This window comes from Sinohyriopsis cumingii, chromosome 17 (assembly GCF_028554795.1).
Source record: "Sinohyriopsis cumingii isolate HCF-2022 chromosome 17, ASM2855479v2, whole genome shotgun sequence".
NCBI classification, from domain to species: Eukaryota; Metazoa; Mollusca; class Bivalvia; order Unionida; family Unionidae; genus Sinohyriopsis; species Sinohyriopsis cumingii.
Window position 1 is genome coordinate 24,517,997 of NC_142977.1, and position 21,704 is coordinate 24,539,700.

Consider the following 21,704-nt stretch of genomic DNA (forward strand, 5'->3'; position numbering starts at 1 on the left):
CCTCTGTTTTATTAAATTTGAAATCTTTGTGCCACTGATTGGCCAGCTACGCTTCGCCGTACTCCGAGTCTAGAAGCTTTGGATTGTTGAAAGTGCTGCTGATACAGAAGTAACTGGTGATGCAGATGATCTCTACAATGAGACGTATGATGAAGCTGTCACTGCTTTTCATAAGGACAACAAGCTTGCTGTATTAACGAAGTTGTTCCTGTTATTTGAAGATATTGTTTCTCTCTCTCTCTCTCTCTCTCTCTCTCTCTCTCTCTCTACTGCAGAGAAGTTCTGTGAAAATAAAACTTGATTTTCGTCGAATCCAGTAAGCATGTTTCCATTTATTTCTCTTTCTTCCTTTCTTTCTCTCACAAATATGCTGGATCGCTGTTACTCAAAGATATTTCACACGTTCGTTGTGAGATGGCTCTTTGAAAGTTGTTTGTTGTAGGGTTTAATGCCATTTTTCAGCACAGGATAGGCTATGCATGGCAGGCAATATAAATGGTGGAGGAAGAACCCGGGAGAAGAAAAATGAACGGAAAGAACTCCCGACCCATGAAAACATACTGGCAAGCTTTCTCTGATAACCACATGGGCCAAATCCGAAACTCAAACACACGCAGACAGGTGAGATGGCCGCGATCCGTAATGGTGGGCTATTTAGACCACCCGGGGTACCCACCCCTTGAAAGAGCAGTGTAAGAAATAATAACATTATCGATTGGCACGTGCTAATCAGAGACATCCAGACTAATTTTGTCCTAAGCTTGTGATTATTGGTTATTTTTAATTGAATTATCAGGGGTTAGCGCGAACGCAGACCCCCACACTAATAAATAACGACCCCGAGTCACCCACATTTGGGGTGATCGCAGGTTTCAGCCCAACCGAAGTGCAATGGAAAGGCCTCATCCTGGGGAAACCGCTCAGCTGATCACGGTACTCCCTGGTCCAGGTAAGTATGATTTCTTGACGTTTACTGACGTTTATCAACTGACATTTGTGTCTGGAGTAGGAAGTGTGCCTCTAAGTAATGAAAATAAATTAAAACGATTCAGGGCCATGGTACTGCTGATGTCTTAGTATTCCGAATAACTTTATAGCTTATGTTTCAACATTACAAAAGTAACTGAAATGTCTTCAAATAGTCCTTTATTTGCAATTTCAGTTTCTTTTACGGTGGATATATGCTATATAGGTTTGCTCGGACGGCAGGGGATAGTTTCGTATATTGGCCCCTGGCAAATTTCTTAACTTGAGGCAACGGTGCGTATTTTTCAGCTATTATGGTTTTTTAATTAAATATATGGATACATTTTTCAATTCCGCGTTTCGGGCTTGTCTTGTTCTTGAAACTGATATCAGCCATTGACCTCCCATAGTTACTTCACAGCAAGTTGACAGTGAAATAGCAATAGTCGTCTAGCAAGAACTATGGTCAATCACATCCAGCTGTTTAGTACACAATGCTTTCCCGAACTGTTACGTAGGGAAAGGGATTGTGTTTGCACTGGCAAGATCGCTTGGTGTCATAAATGAAAAATGCAGGTATAAATTTGAGGTTGCAGTGCATCAACCTCTTTTGCTATGAACCACTGCAAATCGACTTGTCAGGTCAAAGGAATACTACTATTTGTTTCCTCTGTTTTATTAAATTTGAAATCTTTGTGCCACTGATTGGCCAGCTACGCTTCGCCGTACTCCGAGTCTAGAAGCTTTGGATTGTTGAAAGTGCTGCTGATACAGAAGTAACTGGTGATGCAGATGATCTCTACAATGAGACTTATGATGAAGCTGTCACTGCTTTTGATAAGGACAACAAGCTTGCTGTATTAACGAAGTTGTTCCTGTTATTTGAAGATATTGTTTCTCTCTCTCTCTCTCTCTCTCTCTCTCTCTACTGCAGAGAAGTTCTGTGAAAATAAAACTTGATTTTCGTCGAATCCAGTAAGCATGTTTCCATTTATTTCTCTTTCTTCCTTTCTTTCTCTCACAAATATGCTGGATCGCTGTTACTCAAAGATATTTCACACGTTCGTTGTGAGATGGCTCTTTGAAAGTTGTTTGTTGTAGGGTTTAATGCCATTTTTCAGCACAAGATAGGCTATGCATGGCAGGCAATATAAATGGTGGAGGAAGAACCCGGGAGAAGAAAAATGAACGGAAAGAACTCCCGACCCATGAAAACATACTGGCAAGCTTTCTCTGATAACCACATGGGCCAAATCCGAAACTCAAACACACGCAGACAGGTGAGATGGCCGCGATCCGTAATGGTGGGCTATTTAGACCACCCGGGGTACCCACCCCTTGAAAGAGCAGTGTAAGAAATAATAACATTATCGATTGGCACGTGCTAATCAGAGACATCCAGACTAATTTTGTCCTAAGCTTGAGATTATTGGTTATTTTTAATTGAATTATCAGGGGTTAGCGCGAACGCAGACCCCCACACTAATAAATAACGACCCCGAGTCACCCACATTTGGGGTGATCGCAGGTTTCAGCCCAACCGAAGTGCAATGGAAAGGCCTCATCCTGGGGAAACCGCCTAGCTGATCACGGTACTCCCTGGTCCAGGTAAGTATGATTTCTTGACGTTTACTGACGTTTATCAACTGACATTTGTGTCTGGAGTAGGAAGTGTGCCTCTAAGTAATGAAAATAAATTAAAACGATTCAGGGCCATGGTACTGCTGATGTCTTAGTATTCCGAATAACTTTATAGCTTATGTTTCAACATTACAAAAGTAACTGAAATGTCTTCAAATAGTCCTTTATTTGCAATTTCAGTTTCTTTTACGGTGGATATATGCTATATAGGTTTGCTCGGACGGCAGGGGATAGTTTCGTATATTGGCCCCTGGCAAATTTCTTAACTTGAGGCAACGGTGCGTATTTTTCAGCTATTATGGTTTTTTAATTAAATATATGGATACATTTTTCAATTCCGCGTTTCGGGCTTGTCTTGTTCTTGAAACTGATATCAGCCATTGACCTCCCATAGTTACTTCACAGCAAGTCGACAGTGAAATAGCAATAGTCGTCTAGCAAGAACTATGGTCAATCACATCCAGCTGTTTAGTACACAATGCTTTCCCGAACTGTTACGTAGGGAAAGGGATTGTGTTTGCACTGGCAAGATCGCTTGGTGTCATAAATGAAAAATGCAGGTATAAATTTGAGGTTGCAGTGCATCAACCTCTTTTGCTATGAACCACTGCAAATCGACTTGTCAGGTCAAAGGAATACTACTATTTGTTTCCTCTGTTTTATTAAATTTGAAATCTTTGTGCCACTGATTGGCCAGCTACGCTTCGCCGTACTCCGAGTCTAGAAGCTTTGGATTGTTGAAAGTGCTGCTGATACAGAAGTAACTGGTGATGCAGATGATCTCTACAATGAGACTTCTGATGAAGCTGTCACTGCTTTTGATAAGGACAACAAGCTTGCTGTATTAACGAAGTTGTTCCTGTTATTTGAAGATATTGTTCTCTCTCTCTCTCTCTCTCTCTCTCTCTCTCTCTCTCTCTCTCTCTCTCTCTCTCTCTCTACTGCAGAGAAGTTCTGTGAAAATAAAACTTGATTTTCGTCGAATCCAGTAAGCATGTTTCCATTTATTTCTCTTTCTTCCTTTCTTTCTCTCACAAATATGCTGGATCGCTGTTACTCAAAGATATTTCACACGTTCGTTGTGAGATGGCTCTTTGAAAGTTGTTTGTTGTAGGGTTTAATGCCATTTTTCAGCACAGGATAGGCTATGCATGGCAGGCAATATAAATGGTGGAGGAAGAACCCGGGAGAAGAAAAATGAACGGAAAGAACTCCCGACCCATGAAAACATACTGGCAAGCTTTCTCTGATAACCACATGGGCCAAATCCGAAACTCAAACACACGCAGACAGGTGAGATGGCCGCGATCCGTAATGGTGGGCTATTTAGACCACCCGGGGTACCCACCCCTTGAAAGAGCAGTGTAAGAAATAATAACATTATCGATTGGCACGTGCTAATCAGAGACATCCAGACTAATTTTGTCCTAAGCTTGTGATTATTGGTTATTTTTAATTGAATTATCAGGGGTTAGCGCGAACGCAGACCCCCACACTAATAAATAACGACCCCGAGTCACCCACATTTGGGGTGATCGCAGGTTTCAGCCCAACCGAAGTGCAATGGAAAGGCCTCATCCTGGGGAAACCGCCTAGCTGATCACGGTACTCCCTGGTCCAGGTAAGTATGATTTCTTGACGTTTACTGACGTTTATCAACTGACATTTGTGTCTGGAGTAGGAAGTGTGCCTCTAAGTAATGAAAATAAATTAAAACGATTCAGGGCCATGGTACTGCTGATGTCTTAGTATTCCGAATAACTTTATAGCTTATGTTTCAACATTACAAAAGTAACTGAAATGTCTTCAAATAGTCCTTTATTTGCAATTTCAGTTTCTTTTACGGTGGATATATGCTATATAGGTTTGCTCGGACGGCAGGGGATAGTTTCGTATATTGGCCCCTGGCAAATTTCTTAACTTGAGGCAACGGTGCGTATTTTTCAGCTATTATGGTTTTTTAATTAAATATATGGATACATTTTTCAATTCCGCGTTTCGGGCTTGTCTTGTTCTTGAAACTGATATCAGCCATTGACCTCCCATAGTTACTTCACAGCAAGTTGACAGTGAAATAGCAATAGTCGTCTAGCAAGAACTATGGTCAATCACATCCAGCTGTTTAGTACACAATGCTTTCCCGAACTGTTACGTAGGGAAAGGGATTGTGTTTGCACTGGCAAGATCGCTTGGTGTCATAAATGAAAAATGCAGGTATAAATTTGAGGTTGCAGTGCATCAACCTCTTTTGCTATGAACCACTGCAAATCGACTTGTCAGGTCAAAGGAATACTACTATTTGTTTCCTCTGTTTTATTAAATTTGAAATCTTTGTGCCACTGATTGGCCAGCTACGCTTCGCCGTACTCCGAGTCTAGAAGCTTTGGATTGTTGAAAGTGCTGCTGATACAGAAGTAACTGGTGATGCAGATGATCTCTACAATGAGACTTATGATGAAGCTGTCACTGCTTTTGATAAGGACAACAAGCTTGCTGTATTAACGAAGTTGTTCCTGTTATTTGAAGATATTGTTTCTCTCTCTCTCTCTCTCTCTCTCTCTCTCTCTCTCTCTACTGCAGAGAAGTTCTGTGAAAATAAAACTTGATTTTCGTCGAATCCAGTAAGCATGTTTCCATTTATTTCTCTTTCTTTCTTTCTTTCTCTCACAAATATGCTGGATCGCTGTTACTCAAAGATATTTCACACGTTCGTTGTGAGATGGCTCTTTGAAAGTTGTTTGTTGTAGGGTTTAATGCCATTTTTCAGCACAAGATAGGCTATGCATGGCAGGCAATATAAATGGTGGAGGAAGAACCCGGGAGAAGAAAACTGAACGGAAAGAACTCCCGACCCATGATAACATACTGGCAAGCTTTCTCTGATAACCACATGGGCCAAATCCGAAACTCAAACACACGCAGACAGGTGAGATGGCCGCGATCCGTAATGGTGGGCTATTTAGACCACCCGGGGTACCCACCCCTTGAAAGAGCAGTGTAAGAAATAATAACATTATCGATTGGCACGTGCTAATCAGAGACATCCAGACTAATTTTGTCATAAGCTTGAGATTATTGGTTATTTTTAATTGAATTATCAGGGGTTAGCGCGAACGCAGACCCACACACTAATAAATAACGACCCCGAGTCACCCACATTTGGGGTGATCGCAGGTTTCAGCCCAACCGAAGTGCAATGGAAAGGCCTCATCCTGGGGAAACCGCCTAGCTGATCACGGTACTCCCTGGTCCAGGTAAGTATGATTTCTTGACGTTTACTGACGTTTATCAACTGACATTTGTGTCTGGAGTAGGAAGTGTGCCTCTAAGTAATGAAAATAAATTAAAACGATTCAGGGCCATGGTACTGCTGATGTCTTAGTATTCCGAATAACTTTATAGCTTATGTTTCAACATTACAAAAGTAACTGAAATGTCTTCAAATAGTCCTTTATTTGCAATTTCAGTTTCTTTTACGGTGGATATATGCTATATAGGTTTGCTTGGACGGCAGGGCATAGTTTCGTATATTGGCCCCTGGCAAATTTCTTAACTTGAGGCAACGGTGCGTATTTTTCAGCTATTATGGTTTTTTAATTAAATATATGGATACATTTTTCAATTCCGCGTTTCGGGCTTGTCTTGTTCTTGAAATTGATATCAGCCATTGACCTCCCATAGTTACTTCACAGCAAGTCGACAGTGAAATAGCAATAGTCGTCTAGCAAGAACTATGGTCAATCACATCCAGCTGTTTAGTACACAATGCTTTCCCGAACTGTTACGTAGGGAAAGGGATTGTGTTTGCACTGGCAAGATCGCTTGGTGTCATAAATGAAAAATGCAGGTATAAATTTGAGGTTGCAGTGCATCAACCTCTTTTGCTATGAACCACTGCAAATCGACTTGTCAGGTCAAAGGAATACTACTATTTGTTTCCTCTGTTTTATTAAATTTGAAATCTTTGTGCCACTGATTGGCCAGCTACGCTTCGCCGTACTCCGAGTCTAGAAGCTTTGGATTGTTGAAAGTGCTGCTGATACAGAAGTAACTGGTGATGCAGATGATCTCTACAATGAGACGTATGATGAAGCTGTCACTGCTTTTCATAAGGACAACAAGCTTGCTGTATTAACGAAGTTGTTCCTGTTATTTGAAGATATTGTTTCTCTCTCTCTCTCTCTCTCTCTCTCTCTCTCTCTCTACTGCAGAGAAGTTCTGTGAAAATAAAACTTGATTTTCGTCGAATCCAGTAAGCATGTTTCCATTTATTTCTCTTTCTTCCTTTCTTTCTCTCACAAATATGCTGGATCGCTGTTACTCAAAGATATTTCACACGTTCGTTGTGAGATGGCTCTTTGAAAGTTGTTTGTTGTAGGGTTTAATGCCATTTTTCAGCACAGGATAGGCTATGCATGGCAGGCAATATAAATGGTGGAGGAAGAACCCGGGAGAAGAAAAATGAACGGAAAGAACTCCCGACCCATGAAAACATACTGGCAAGCTTTCTCTGATAACCACATGGGCCAAATCCGAAACTCAAACACACGCAGACAGGTGAGATGGCCGCGATCCGTAATGGTGGGCTATTTAGACCACCCGGGGTACCCACCCCTTGAAAGAGCAGTGTAAGAAATAATAACATTATCGATTGGCACGTGCTAATCAGAGACATCCAGACTAATTTTGTCCTAAGCTTGTGATTATTGGTTATTTTTAATTGAATTATCAGGGGTTAGCGCGAACGCAGACCCCCACACTAATAAATAACGACCCCGAGTCACCCACATTTGGGGTGATCGCAGGTTTCAGCCCAACCGAAGTGCAATGGAAAGGCCTCATCCTGGGGAAACCGCTCAGCTGATCACGGTACTCCCTGGTCCAGGTAAGTATGATTTCTTGACGTTTACTGACGTTTATCAACTGACATTTGTGTCTGGAGTAGGAAGTGTGCCTCTAAGTAATGAAAATAAATTAAAACGATTCAGGGCCATGGTACTGCTGATGTCTTAGTATTCCGAATAACTTTATAGCTTATGTTTCAACATTACAAAAGTAACTGAAATGTCTTCAAATAGTCCTTTATTTGCAATTTCAGTTTCTTTTACGGTGGATATATGCTATATAGGTTTGCTCGGACGGCAGGGGATAGTTTCGTATATTGGCCCCTGGCAAATTTCTTAACTTGAGGCAACGGTGCGTATTTTTCAGCTATTATGGTTTTTTAATTAAATATATGGATACATTTTTCAATTCCGCGTTTCGGGCTTGTCTTGTTCTTGAAACTGATATCAGCCATTGACCTCCCATAGTTACTTCACAGCAAGTTGACAGTGAAATAGCAATAGTCGTCTAGCAAGAACTATGGTCAATCACATCCAGCTGTTTAGTACACAATGCTTTCCCGAACTGTTACGTAGGGAAAGGGATTGTGTTTGCACTGGCAAGATCGCTTGGTGTCATAAATGAAAAATGCAGGTATAAATTTGAGGTTGCAGTGCATCAACCTCTTTTGCTATGAACCACTGCAAATCGACTTGTCAGGTCAAAGGAATACTACTATTTGTTTCCTCTGTTTTATTAAATTTGAAATCTTTGTGCCACTGATTGGCCAGCTACGCTTCGCCGTACTCCGAGTCTAGAAGCTTTGGATTGTTGAAAGTGCTGCTGATACAGAAGTAACTGGTGATGCAGATGATCTCTACAATGAGACGTATGATGAAGCTGTCACTGCTTTTCATAAGGACAACAAGCTTGCTGTATTAACGAAGTTGTTCCTGTTATTTGAAGATATTGTTTCTCTCTCTCTCTCTCTCTCTCTCTCTCTCTCTCTCTCTACTGCAGAGAAGTTCTGTGAAAATAAAACTTGATTTTCGTCGAATCCAGTAAGCATGTTTCCATTTATTTCTCTTTCTTCCTTTCTTTCTCTCACAAATATGCTGGATCGCTGTTACTCAAAGATATTTCACACGTTCGTTGTGAGATGGCTCTTTGAAAGTTGTTTGTTGTAGGGTTTAATGCCATTTTTCAGCACAGGATAGGCTATGCATGGCAGGCAATATAAATGGTGGAGGAAGAACCCGGGAGAAGAAAAATGAACGGAAAGAACTCCCGACCCATGAAAACATACTGGCAAGCTTTCTCTGATAACCACATGGGCCAAATCCGAAACTCAAACACACGCAGACAGGTGAGATGGCCGCGATCCGTAATGGTGGGCTATTTAGACCACCCGGGGTACCCACCCCTTGAAAGAGCAGTGTAAGAAATAATAACATTATCGATTGGCACGTGCTAATCAGAGACATCCAGACTAATTTTGTCCTAAGCTTGTGATTATTGGTTATTTTTAATTGAATTATCAGGGGTTAGCGCGAACGCAGACCCCCACACTAATAAATAACGACCCCGAGTCACCCACATTTGGGGTGATCGCAGGTTTCAGCCCAACCGAAGTGCAATGGAAAGGCCTCATCCTGGGGAAACCGCTCAGCTGATCACGGTACTCCCTGGTCCAGGTAAGTATGATTTCTTGACGTTTACTGACGTTTATCAACTGACATTTGTGTCTGGAGTAGGAAGTGTGCCTCTAAGTAATGAAAATAAATTAAAACGATTCAGGGCCATGGTACTGCTGATGTCTTAGTATTCCGAATAACTTTATAGCTTATGTTTCAACATTACAAAAGTAACTGAAATGTCTTCAAATAGTCCTTTATTTGCAATTTCAGTTTCTTTTACGGTGGATATATGCTATATAGGTTTGCTCGGACGGCAGGGGATAGTTTCGTATATTGGCCCCTGGCAAATTTCTTAACTTGAGGCAACGGTGCGTATTTTTCAGCTATTATGGTTTTTTAATTAAATATATGGATACATTTTTCAATTCCGCGTTTCGGGCTTGTCTTGTTCTTGAAACTGATATCAGCCATTGACCTCCCATAGTTACTTCACAGCAAGTTGACAGTGAAATAGCAATAGTCGTCTAGCAAGAACTATGGTCAATCACATCCAGCTGTTTAGTACACAATGCTTTCCCGAACTGTTACGTAGGGAAAGGGATTGTGTTTGCACTGGCAAGATCGCTTGGTGTCATAAATGAAAAATGCAGGTATAAATTTGAGGTTGCAGTGCATCAACCTCTTTTGCTATGAACCACTGCAAATCGACTTGTCAGGTCAAAGGAATACTACTATTTGTTTCCTCTGTTTTATTAAATTTGAAATCTTTGTGCCACTGATTGGCCAGCTACGCTTCGCCGTACTCCGAGTCTAGAAGCTTTGGACTGTTGAAAGTGCTGCTGATACAGAAGTAACTGGTGATGCAGATGATCTCTACAATGAGACTTATGATGAAGCTGTCACTGCTTTTCATAAGGACAACAAGCTTGCTGTATTAACGAAGTTGTTCCTGTTATTTGAAGATATTGTTTCTCTCTCTCTCTCTCTCTCTCTCTCTCTCTCTCTCTCTCTCTCTCTCTCTCTCTCTACTGCAGAGAAGTTCTGTGAAAATAAAACTTGATTTTCGTCGAATCCAGTAAGCATGTTTCCATTTATTTCTCTTTCTTCCTTTCTTTCTCTCACAAATATGCTGGATCGCTGTTACTCAAAGATATTTCACACGTTCGTTGTGAGATGGCTCTTTGAAAGTTGTTTGTTGTAGGGTTTAATGCCATTTTTCAGCACAAGATAGGCTATGCATGGCAGGCAATATAAATGGTGGAGGAAGAACCCGGGAGAAGAAAAATGAACGGAAAGAACTCCCGACCCATGAAAACATACTGGCAAGCTTTCTCTGATAACCACATGGGCCAAATCCGAAACTCAAACACACGCAGACAAGTGAGATGGCCGCGATCCGTAATGGTGGGCTCTTTAGACCACCAGGGGTACCCACCCCTTGAAAGAGCAGTGTAAGAAATAATAACATTATCGATTGGCACGTGCTAATCAGAGACATCCAGACTAATTTTGTCATAAGCTTGAGATTATTGGTTATTTTTAATTGAATTATCAGGGGTTAGCGCGAACACAGACCCCCACACTAATAAATAACGACCCCGAGTCACCCACATTTGGGGTGATCGCAGGTTTCAGCCCAACCGAAGTGCAATGGAAAGGCCTCATCCTGGGAAACCGCCTAGCTGATCACGGTACTCCCTGGTCCAGGTAAGTATGATTTCTTGACGTTTACTGACGTTTATCAACTGACATTTGTGTCTGGAGTAGGAAGTGTGCCTCTAAGTAATGAAAATAAATTAAAACGATTCAGGGCCATGGTACTGCTGATGTCTTAGTATTCCGAATAACTTTATAGCTTATGTTTCAACATTACAAAAGTAACTGAAATGTCTTCAAATAGTCCTTTATTTGCAATTTCAGTTTCTTTTACGGTGGATATATGCTATATAGGTTTGCTTGGACGGCAGGGGATAGTCTCGTATATTGGCCCCTGGCAAATTTCTTAACTTGAGGCAACGGTGCGTATTTTTCAGCTATTATGGTTTTTTAATTAAATATATGGATACATTTTTCAATTCCGCGTTTCGGGCTTGTCTTGTTCTTGAAACTGATATCAGCCATTGACCTCCCATAGTTACTTCACAGCATGTTGACAGTGAAATAGCAATAGTCGTCTAGCAAGAACTATGGTCAATCACATCCAGCTGTTTAGTACACAATGCTTTCCCGAACTGTTACGTAGGGAAAGGGATTGTGTTTGCACGGGCAAGATCGCTTGGTGTCATAAATGAAAAATGCAGGTATAAATTTGAGGTTGCAGTGCATCAACCTCTTTTGCTATGAACCACTGCAAATCGACTTGTCAGGTCAAAGGAATACTACTATTTGTTTCCTCTGTTTTATTAAATTTGAAATCTTTGTGCCACTGATTGGCCAGCTTCGCTTCGCCGTACTCCGAGTCTAGAAGCTTTGGATTGTTGAAAGTGCTGCTGATACAGAAGTAACTGGTGATGCAGATGATCTCTACAATGAGACTTATGATGAAGCTGTCACTGCTTTTGATAAGGACAACAAGCTTGCTGTATTAACGAAGTTGTTCCTGTTATTTGAAGATATTGTTTCTCTCTCTCTCTCTCTCTCTCTCTCTCTCTACTGCAGAGAAGTTCTGTGAAAATAAAACTTGATTTTCGTCGAATCCAGTAAGCATGTTTCCATTTATTTCTCTTTCTTTCTTTCTTTCTCTCACAAATATGCTGGATCGCTGTTACTCAAAGATATTTCACACGTTCGTTGTGAGATGGCTCTTTGAAAGTTGTTTGTTGTAGGGTTTAATGCCATTTTTCAGCACAAGATAGGCTATGCATGGCAGGCAATATAAATGGTGGAGGAAGAACCCGGGAGAAGAAAAATGAATGGAAAGAACTCCCGACCCATGATAACATACTGGCAAGCTTTCTCTGATAACCACGTGGGCCAAATCCGAAACTCAAACACACGCAGACAGGTGAGATGGCCGCGATCCGTAATGGTGGGCTATTTAGACCACCCGGGGTACCCACCCCTTGAAAGAGCAGTGTAAGAAATAATAACATTATCGATTGGCACGTGCTAATCAGAGACATCCAGACTAATTTTGTCATAAGCTTGAGATTATTGGTTATTTTTAATTGAATTATCAGGGGTTAGCGCGAACGCAGACCCACACACTAATAAATAACGACCCCGAGTCACCCACATTTGGGGTGATCGCAGGTTTCAGCCCAACCGAAGTGCAATGGAAAGGCCTCATCCTGGGGAAACCGCCTAGCTGATCACGGTACTCCCTGGTCCAGGTAAGTATGATTTCTTGACGTTTACTGACGTTTATCAACTGACATTTGTGTCTGGAGTAGGAAGTGTGCCTCTAAGTAATGAAAATAAATTAAAACGATTCAGGGCCATGGTACTGCTGATGTCTTAGTATTCCGAATAACTTTATAGCTTATGTTTCAACATTACAAAAGTAACTGAAATGTCTTCAAATAGTCCTTTATTTGCAATTTCAGTTTCTTTTACGGTGGATATATGCTATATAGGTTTGCTCGGACGGCAGGGGATAGTTTCGTATATTGGCCCCTGGCAAATTTCTTAACTTGAGGCAACGGTGCGTATTTTTCAGCTATTATGGTTTTTTAATTAAATATATGGATACATTTTTCAATTCCGCGTTTCGGGCTTGTCTTGTTCTTGAAATTGATATCAGCCATTGACCTCCCATAGTTACTTCACAGCAAGTCGACAGTGAAATAGCAATAGTCGTCTAGCAAGAACTATGGTCAATCACATCCAGCTGTTTAGTACACAATGCTTTCCCGAACTGTTACGTAGGGAAAGGGATTGTGTTTGCACTGGCAAGATCGCTTGGTGTCATAAATGAAAAATGCAGGTATAAATTTGAGGTTGCAGTGCATCAACCTCTTTTGCTATGAACCACTGCAAATCGACTTGTCAGGTCAAAGGAATACTACTATTTGTTTCCTCTGTTTTATTAAATTTGAAATCTTTGTGCCACTGATTGGCCAGCTACGCTTCGCCGTACTCCGAGTCTAGAAGCTTTGGATTGTTGAAAGTGCTGCTGATACAGAAGTAACTGGTGATGCAGATGATCTCTACAATGAGACTTATGATGAAGCTGTCACTGCTTTTGATAAGGAGAACAAGCTTGCTGTATTAACGAAGTTGTTCCTGTTATTTGAAGATATTGTTTCTCTCTCTCTCTCTCTCTCTCTCTCTCTCTCTCTCTCTCTCTCTCTCTCTCTCTCTCTCTCTCTCTCTACTGCAGAGAAGTTCTGTGAAAATAAAACTTGATTTTCGTCGAATCCAGTAAGCATGTTTCCATTTATTTCTCTTTCTTTCTTTCTTTCTCTCACAAATATGCTGGATCGCTGTTACTCAAAGATATTTCACACGTTCGTTGTGAGATGGCTCTTTGAAAGTTGTTTGTTGTAGGGTTTAATGCCATTTTTCAGCACAAGATAGGCTATGCATGGCAGGCAATATAAATGGTGGAGGAAGAACCCGGGAGAAGAAAACTGAACGGAAAGAACTCCCGACCCATGATAACATACTGGCAAGCTTTCTCTGATAACCACATGGGCCAAATCCGAAACTCAAACACACGCAGACAGGTGAGATGGCCGCGATCCGTAATGGTGGGCTATTTAGACCACCCGGGGTACCCACCCCTTGAAAGAGCAGTGTAAGAAATAATAACATTATCGATTGGCACGTGCTAATCAGAGACATCCAGACTAATTTTGTCATAAGCTTGAGATTATTGGTTATTTTTAATTGAATTATCAGGGGTTAGCGCGAACGCAGACCCACACACTAATAAATAACGACCCCGAGTCACCCACATTTGGGGTGATCGCAGGTTTCAGCCCAACCGAAGTGCAATGGAAAGGCCTCATCCTGGGGAAACCGCCTAGCTGATCACGGTACTCCCTGGTCCAGGTAAGTATGATTTCTTGACGTTTACTGACGTTTATCAACTGACATTTGTGTCTGGAGTAGGAAGTGTGCCTCTAAGTAATGAAAATAAATTAAAACGATTCAGGGCCATGGTACTGCTGATGTCTTAGTATTCCGAATAACTTTATAGCTTATGTTTCAACATTACAAAAGTAACTGAAATGTCTTCAAATAGTCCTTTATTTGCAATTTCAGTTTCTTTTACGGTGGATATATGCTATATAGGTTTGCTTGGACGGCAGGGCATAGTTTCGTATATTGGCCCCTGGCAAATTTCTTAACTTGAGGCAACGGTGCGTATTTTTCAGCTATTATGGTTTTTTAATTAAATATATGGATACATTTTTCAATTCCGCGTTTCGGGCTTGTCTTGTTCTTGAAATTGATATCAGCCATTGACCTCCCATAGTTACTTCACAGCAAGTCGACAGTGAAATAGCAATAGTCGTCTAGCAAGAACTATGGTCAATCACATCCAGCTGTTTAGTACACAATGCTTTCCCGAACTGTTACGTAGGGAAAGGGATTGTGTTTGCACTGGCAAGATCGCTTGGTGTCATAAATGAAAAATGCAGGTATAAATTTGAGGTTGCAGTGCATCAACCTCTTTTGCTATGAACCACTGCAAATCGACTTGTCAGGTCAAAGGAATACTACTATTTGTTTCCTCTGTTTTATTAAATTTGAAATCTTTGTGCCACTGATTGGCCAGCTACGCTTCGCCGTACTCCGAGTCTAGAAGCTTTGGATTGTTGAAAGTGCTGCTGATACAGAAGTAACTGGTGATGCAGATGATCTCTACAATGAGACTTATGATGAAGCTGTCACTGCTTTTGATAAGGAGAACAAGCTTGCTGTATTAACGAAGTTGTTCCTGTTATTTGAAGATATTGTTTCTCTCTCTCTCTCTCTCTCTCTCTCTCTCTCTCTCTCTCTCTCTCTCTCTCTCTCTCTCTCTCTACTGCAGAGAAGTTCTGTGAAAATAAAACTTGATTTTCGTCGAATCCAGTAAGCATGTTTCCATTTATTTCTCTTTCTTTCTTTCTTTCTCTCACAAATATGCTGGATCGCTGTTACTCAAAGATATTTCACACGTTCGTTGTGAGATGGCTCTTTGAAAGTTGTTTGTTGTAAGGTTTAATGCCATTTTTCAGCACAAGATAGGCTATGCATGGCAGGCAATATAAATGGTGGAGGAAGAACCCGGGAGAAGAAAATGAATGGAAAGAACTCCCGACCCATGATAACATACTGGCAAGCTTTCTCTGATAACCACGTGGGCCAAATCCGAAACTCAAACACACGCAGACAGGTGAGATGGCCGCGATCCGTAATGGTGGGCTATTTAGACCACCCGGGGTACCCACCCCTTGAAAGAGCAGTGTAAGAAATAATAACATTATCGATTGGCACGTGCTAATCAGAGACATCCAGACTAATTTTGTCATAAGCTTGAGATTATTGGTTATTTTTAATTGAATTATCAGGGGTTAGCGCGAACGCAGACCCACACACTAATAAATAACGACCCCGAGTCACCCACATTTGGGGTGATCGCAGGTTTCAGCCCAACCGAAGTGCAATGGAAAGGCCTCATCCTGGGGAAACCGCCTAGCTGATCACGGTACTCCCTGGTCCAGGTAAGTATGATTTCTTGACGTTTACTGACGTTTATCAACTGACATTTGTGTCTGGAGTAGGAAGTGTGCCTCTAAGTAATGAAAATAAATTAAAACGATTCAGGGCCATGGTACTGCTGATGTCTTAGTATTCCGAATAACTTTATAGCTTATGTTTCAACATTACAAAAGTAACTGAAATGTCTTCAAATAGTCCTTTATTTGCAATTTCAGTTTCTTTTACGGTGGATATATGCTATATAGGTTTGCTCGGACGGCAGGGGATAGTTTCGTATATTGGCCCCTGGCAAATTTCTTAACTTGAGGCAACGGTGCGTATTTTTCAGCTATTATGGTTTTTTAATTAAATATATGGATACATTTTTCAATTCCGCGTTTCGGGCTTGTCTTGTTCTTGAAATTGATATCAGCCATTGACCTCCCATAGTTACTTCACAGCAAGTCGACAGTGAAATAGCAATAGTCGTCTAGCAAGAACTATGGTCAATCACATCCAGCTGTTTAGTACACAATGCTTTCCCGAACTGTTACGTAGGGAAAGGGATTGTGTTTGCACTGGCAAGATCGCTTGGTGTCATAAATGAAAAATGCAGGTATAAATTTGAGGTTGCAGTGCATCAACCTCTTTTGCTATGAACCACTGCAAATCGACTTGTCAGGTCAAAGGAATACTACTATTTGTTTCCTCTGTTTTATTAAATTTGAAATCTTTGTGCCACTGATTGGCCAGCTACGCTTCGCCGTACTCCGAGTCTAGAAGCTTTGGATTGTTGAAAGTGCTGCTGATACAGAAGTAACTGGTGATGCAGATGATCTCTACAATGAGACTTATGATGAAGCTGTCACTGCTTTTGATAAGGACAACAAGCTTGCTGTATTAACGAAGTTGTTCCTGTTATTTGAAGATATTGTTTCTCTCTCTCTCTCTCTCTCTCTCTCTCTCTCTCTCTCTCTACTGCAGAGAAGTTCTGTGAAAATAAAACTTGATTTTCGTCGAATCCAGTAAGCATGTTTCCATTTATTTCTCTTTATTCCTTTCTTTCTCTCACAAATATGCTGGATCGCTGTTACTCAAAGATATTTCACACGTTCGTTGTGAGATGGCTCTTTGAAAGTTGTTTGTTGTAGGGTTTAATGCCATTTTTCAGCACAAGATAGGCTATGCATGGCAGGCAATATAAATGGTGGAGGAAGAACCCGGGAGAAGAAAACTGAACGGAAAGAACTCCCGACCCATGATAACATACTGGCAAGCTTTCTCTGATAACCACATGGGCCAAATCCGAAACTCAAACACACGCAGACAGGTGAGATGGCCGCGATCCGTAATGGTGGGCTATTTAGACCACCCGGGGTACCCACCCCTTGAAAGAGCAGTGTAAGAAATAATAACATTATCGATTGGCACGTGCTAATCAGAGACATCCAGACTAATTTTGTCATAAGCTTGAGATTATTGGTTATTTTTAATTGAATTATCAGGGGTTAGCGCGAACGCAGACCCCCACACTAATAAATAACGACCCCGAGTCACCCACATTTGGGGTGATCGCAGGTTTCAGCCCAACCGAAGTGCAATGGAAAGGCCTCATCCTGGGGAAACCGCCTAGCTGATCACGGTACTCCCTGGTCCAGGTAAGTATGATTTCTTGACGTTTACTGACGTTTATCAACTGACATTTGTGTCTGGAGTAGGAAGTGTGCCTCTAAGTAATGAAAATAAATTAAAACGATTCAGGGCCATGGTACTGCTGATGTCTTAGTATTCCGAATAACTTTATAGCTTATGTTTCAACATTACAAAAGTAACTGAAATGTCTTCAAATAGTCCTTTATTTGCAATTTCAGTTTCTTTTACGGTGGATATATGCTATATAGGTTTGCTTGGACGGCAGGGCATAGTTTCGTATATTGGCCCCTTGCAAATTTCTTAACTTGAGGCAACGGTGCGTATTTTTCAGCTATTATGGTTTTTTAATTAAATATATGGATACATTTTTCAATTCCGCGTTTCGGGCTTGTCTTGTTCTTGAAACTGATATCAGCCATTGACCTCCCATAGTTACTTCACAGCAAGTTGACAGTGAAATAGCAATAGTCGTCTAGCAAGAACTATGGTCAATCACATCCAGCTGTTTAGTACACAATGCTTTCCCGAACTGTTACGTAGGGAAAGGGATTGTGTTTGCACTGGCAAGATCGCTTGGTGTCATAAATGAAAAATGCAGGTATAAATTTGAGGTTGCAGTGCATCAACCTCTTTTGCTATGAACCACTGCAAATCGACTTGTCAGGTCAAAGGAATACTACTATTTGTTTCCTCTGTTTTATTAAATTTGAAATCTTTGTGCCACTGATTGGCCAGCTACGCTTCGCCGTACTCCGAGTCTAGAAGCTTTGGATTGTTGAAAGTGCTGCTGATACAGAAGTAACTGGTGATGCAGATGATCTCTACAATGAGACTTATGATGAAGCTGTCACTGCTTTTCATAAGGACAACAAGCTTGCTGTATTAACGAAGTTGTTCCTGTTATTTGAAGATATTGTTTCTCTCTCTCTCTCTCTCTCTCTCTCTCTCTCTCTCTACTGCAGAGAAGTTCTGTGAAAATAAAACTTGATTTTCGTCGAATCCAGTAAGCATGTTTCCATTTATTTCTCTTTCTTTCTTTCTTTCTCTCACAAATATGCTGGATCGCTGTTACTCAAAGATATTTCACACGTTCGTTGTGAGATGGCTCTTTGAAAGTTGTTTGTTGTAGGGTTTAATGCCATTTTTCAGCACAAGATAGGCTATGCATGGCAGGCAATATAAATGGTGGAGGAAGAACCCGGGAGAAGAAAAATGAACGGAAAGAACTACCGACCCATGAAAACATACTGGCAAGCTTTCTCTGATAACCACATGGGCCAAATCCGAAACTCAAACACACGCAGACAGGTGAGATGGCCGCGATCCGTAATGGTGGGCTCTTTAGACCACCAGGGGTACCCACCCCTTGAAAGAGCAGTGTAAGAAATAATAACATTATCGATTGGCACGTGCTAATCAGAGACATCCAGACTAATTTTGTCATAAGCTTGAGATTATTGGTTATTTTTAATTGAATTATCAGGGGTTAGCGCGAACACAGACCCCCACACTAATAAATAACGACCCCGAGTCACCCACATTTGGGGTGATCGCAGGTTTCAGCCCAACCGAAGTGCAATGGAAAGGCCTCATCCTGGGAAACCGCCTAGCTGATCACGGTACTCCCTGGTCCAGGTAAGTATGATTTCTTGACGTTTACTGACGTTTATCAACTGACATTTGTGTCTGGAGTAGGAAGTGTGCCTCTAAGTAATGAAAATAAATTAAAACGATTCAGGGCCATGGTACTGCTGATGTCTTAGTATTCCGAATAACTTTATAGCTTATGTTTCAACATTACAAAAGTAACTGAAATGTCTTCAAATAGTCCTTTATTTGCAATTTCAGTTTCTTTTACGGTGGATATATGCTATATAGGTTTGCTTGGACGGCAGGGGATAGTCTCGTATATTGGCCCCTGGCAAATTTCTTAACTTGAGGCAACGGTGCGTATTTTTCAGCTATTATGGTTTTTTAATTAAATATATGGATACATTTTTCAATTCCGCGTTTCGGGCTTGTCTTGTTCTTGAAACTGATATCAGCCATTGACCTCCCATAGTTACTTCACAGCATGTTGACAGTGAAATAGCAATAGTCGTCTAGCAAGAACTATGGTCAATCACATCCAGCTGTTTAGTACACAATGCTTTCCCGAACTGTTACGTAGGGAAAGGGATTGTGTTTGCACGGGCAAGATCGCTTGGTGTCATAAATGAAAAATGCAGGTATAAATTTGAGGTTGCAGTGCATCAACCTCTTTTGCTATGAACCACTGCAAATCGACTTGTCAGGTCAAAGGAATACTACTATTTGTTTCCTCTGTTTTATTAAATTTGAAATCTTTGTGCCACTGATTGGCCAGCTTCGCTTCGCCGTACTCCGAGTCTAGAAGCTTTGGATTGTTGAAAGTGCTGCTGATACAGAAGTAACTGGTGATGCAGATGATCTCTACAATGAGACTTATGATGAAGCTGTCACTGCTTTTCATAAGGACAGCAAGTTTGCTGTATTAACGAAGTTGTTCCTGTTATTTGAAGATATTGTTTCTCTCTCTCTCTCTCTCTACTGCAGAGAAGTTCTGTGAAAATAAAACTTGATTTTCGTCGAATCCAGTAAGCATGTTTCCATTTATTTCTCTTTCTTTCTTTCTTTCTCTCACAAATATGCTGGATCGCTGTTACTCAAAGATATTTCACACGTTCGTTGTGAGATGGCTCTTTGAAAGTTGTTTGTTGTAGGGTTTAATGCCATTTTTCAGCACAAGATAGGCTATGCATGGCAGGCAATATAAATGGTGGAGGAAGAACCCGGGAGAAGAAAAATGAATGGAAAGAACTCCCGACCCATGATAACATACTGGCAAGCTTTCTCTGATAACCACGTGGGCCAAATCCGAAACTCAAACACACGCAGACAGGTGAGATGGCCGCGATCCGTAATGGTGGGCCATTTAGACCACCCGGGGTACCCACCCCTTGAAAGAGCAGTGTAAGAAATAATAACATTATCGATTGGCACGTGCTAATCAGAGACATCCAGACTAATTTTGTCATAAGCTTGAGATTATTGGTTATTTTTAATTGAATTATCAGGGGTTAGCGCGAACGCAGACCCACACACTAATAAATAACGACCCCGAGTCACCCACATTTGGGGTGATCGCAGGTTTCTGCCCAACCGAAGTGCAATGGAAAGGCCTCATCCTGGGGAAACCGCCTAGCTGATCACGGTACTCCCTGGTCCAGGTAAGTATGATTTCTTGACGTTTACTGACGTTTATCAACTGACATTTGTGTCTGGAGTAGGAAGTGTGCCTCTAAGTAATGAAAATAAATTAAAACGATTCAGGGCCATGGTACTGCTGATGTCTTAGTATTCCGAATAACTTTATAGCTTATGTTTCAACATTACAAAAGTAACTGAAATGTCTTCAAATAGTCCTTTATTTGCAATTTCAGTTTCTTTTACGGTGGATATATGCTATATAGGTTTGCTCGGACGGCAGGGGATAGTTTCGTATATTGGCCCCTGGCAAATTTCTTAACTTGAGGCAACGGTGCGTATTTTTCAGCTATTATGGTTTTTTAATTAAATATATGGATACATTTTTCAATTCCGCGTTTCGGGCTTGTCTTGTTCTTGAAATTGATATCAGCCATTGACCTCCCATAGTTACTTCACAGCAAGTCGACAGTGAAATAGCAATAGTCGTCTAGCAAGAACTATGGTCAATCACATCCAGCTGTTTAGTACACAATGCTTTCCCGAACTGTTACGTAGGGAAAGGGATTGTGTTTGCACTGGCAAGATCGCTTGGTGTCATAAATGAAAAATGCAGGTATAAATTTGAGGTTGCAGTGCATCAACCTCTTTTGCTATGAACCACTGCAAATCGACTTGTCAGGTCAAAGGAATACTACTATTTGTTTCCTCTGTTTTATTAAATTTGAAATCTTTGTGCCACTGATTGGCCAGCTACGCTTCGCCGTACTCCGAGTCTAGAAGCTTTGGATTGTTGAAAGTGCTGCTGATACAGAAGTAACTGGTGATGCAGATGATCTCTACAATGAGACTTATGATGAAGCTGTCACTGCTTTTGATAAGGACAACAAGCTTGCTGTATTAACGAAGTTGTTCCTGTTATTTGAAGATATTGTTTCTCTCTCTCTCTCTCTCTCTCTCTCTCTCTCTCTCTCTCTACTGCAGAGAAGTTCTGTGAAAATAAAACTTGATTTTCGTCGAATCCAGTAAGCATGTTTCCATTTATTTCTCTTTATTCCTTTCTTTCTCTCACAAATATGCTGGATCGCTGTTACTCAAAGATATTTCACACGTTCGTTGTGAGATGGC

General features: G+C 41.1%; 13 non-coding genes across 13 annotated transcripts; all 13 read right to left on the bottom strand.

Annotated features, from left to right (window-relative positions):
- Nucleotides 1-793: 793 nt before the first annotated feature.
- Nucleotides 794-957, bottom strand: LOC149778239 (U1 spliceosomal RNA). The gene has a single exon (XR_016415954.1). It is a non-coding gene; the product is annotated as a U1 spliceosomal RNA (small nuclear RNA).
- Nucleotides 958-2,418: 1,461 nt separating this feature from the next.
- LOC149778240 (U1 spliceosomal RNA) lies at nt 2,419-2,582 on the bottom strand. Its single transcript, XR_016415893.1, has one exon. It is a non-coding gene; the product is annotated as a U1 spliceosomal RNA (small nuclear RNA).
- A 1,490-nt stretch (nt 2,583-4,072) lies between these two features.
- On the bottom strand, nt 4,073-4,236 carry LOC149778241 (U1 spliceosomal RNA). Its single transcript, XR_016415894.1, has one exon. It is a non-coding gene; the product is annotated as a U1 spliceosomal RNA (small nuclear RNA).
- A 1,469-nt stretch (nt 4,237-5,705) lies between these two features.
- LOC149778242 (U1 spliceosomal RNA) lies at nt 5,706-5,869 on the bottom strand. The gene has a single exon (XR_016415947.1). It is a non-coding gene; the product is annotated as a U1 spliceosomal RNA (small nuclear RNA).
- Nucleotides 5,870-7,336: 1,467 nt separating this feature from the next.
- On the bottom strand, nt 7,337-7,500 carry LOC149778243 (U1 spliceosomal RNA). The gene has a single exon (XR_016415956.1). It is a non-coding gene; the product is annotated as a U1 spliceosomal RNA (small nuclear RNA).
- A 1,469-nt stretch (nt 7,501-8,969) lies between these two features.
- Nucleotides 8,970-9,133, bottom strand: LOC149778244 (U1 spliceosomal RNA). The gene has a single exon (XR_016415957.1). It is a non-coding gene; the product is annotated as a U1 spliceosomal RNA (small nuclear RNA).
- A 1,487-nt stretch (nt 9,134-10,620) lies between these two features.
- Nucleotides 10,621-10,783, bottom strand: LOC149778245 (U1 spliceosomal RNA). Its single transcript, XR_016415968.1, has one exon. It is a non-coding gene; the product is annotated as a U1 spliceosomal RNA (small nuclear RNA).
- Nucleotides 10,784-12,244: 1,461 nt separating this feature from the next.
- On the bottom strand, nt 12,245-12,408 carry LOC149778246 (U1 spliceosomal RNA). The gene has a single exon (XR_016415948.1). It is a non-coding gene; the product is annotated as a U1 spliceosomal RNA (small nuclear RNA).
- Nucleotides 12,409-13,907: 1,499 nt separating this feature from the next.
- Nucleotides 13,908-14,071, bottom strand: LOC149778247 (U1 spliceosomal RNA). Its single transcript, XR_016415949.1, has one exon. It is a non-coding gene; the product is annotated as a U1 spliceosomal RNA (small nuclear RNA).
- Nucleotides 14,072-15,565: 1,494 nt separating this feature from the next.
- On the bottom strand, nt 15,566-15,729 carry LOC149778248 (U1 spliceosomal RNA). The gene has a single exon (XR_016415950.1). It is a non-coding gene; the product is annotated as a U1 spliceosomal RNA (small nuclear RNA).
- Nucleotides 15,730-17,200: 1,471 nt separating this feature from the next.
- LOC149778249 (U1 spliceosomal RNA) lies at nt 17,201-17,364 on the bottom strand. Its single transcript, XR_016415895.1, has one exon. It is a non-coding gene; the product is annotated as a U1 spliceosomal RNA (small nuclear RNA).
- A 1,467-nt stretch (nt 17,365-18,831) lies between these two features.
- On the bottom strand, nt 18,832-18,994 carry LOC149778250 (U1 spliceosomal RNA). The gene has a single exon (XR_016415969.1). It is a non-coding gene; the product is annotated as a U1 spliceosomal RNA (small nuclear RNA).
- A 1,449-nt stretch (nt 18,995-20,443) lies between these two features.
- LOC149778251 (U1 spliceosomal RNA) lies at nt 20,444-20,607 on the bottom strand. The gene has a single exon (XR_016415967.1). It is a non-coding gene; the product is annotated as a U1 spliceosomal RNA (small nuclear RNA).
- Nucleotides 20,608-21,704: the final 1,097 nt, after the last annotated feature.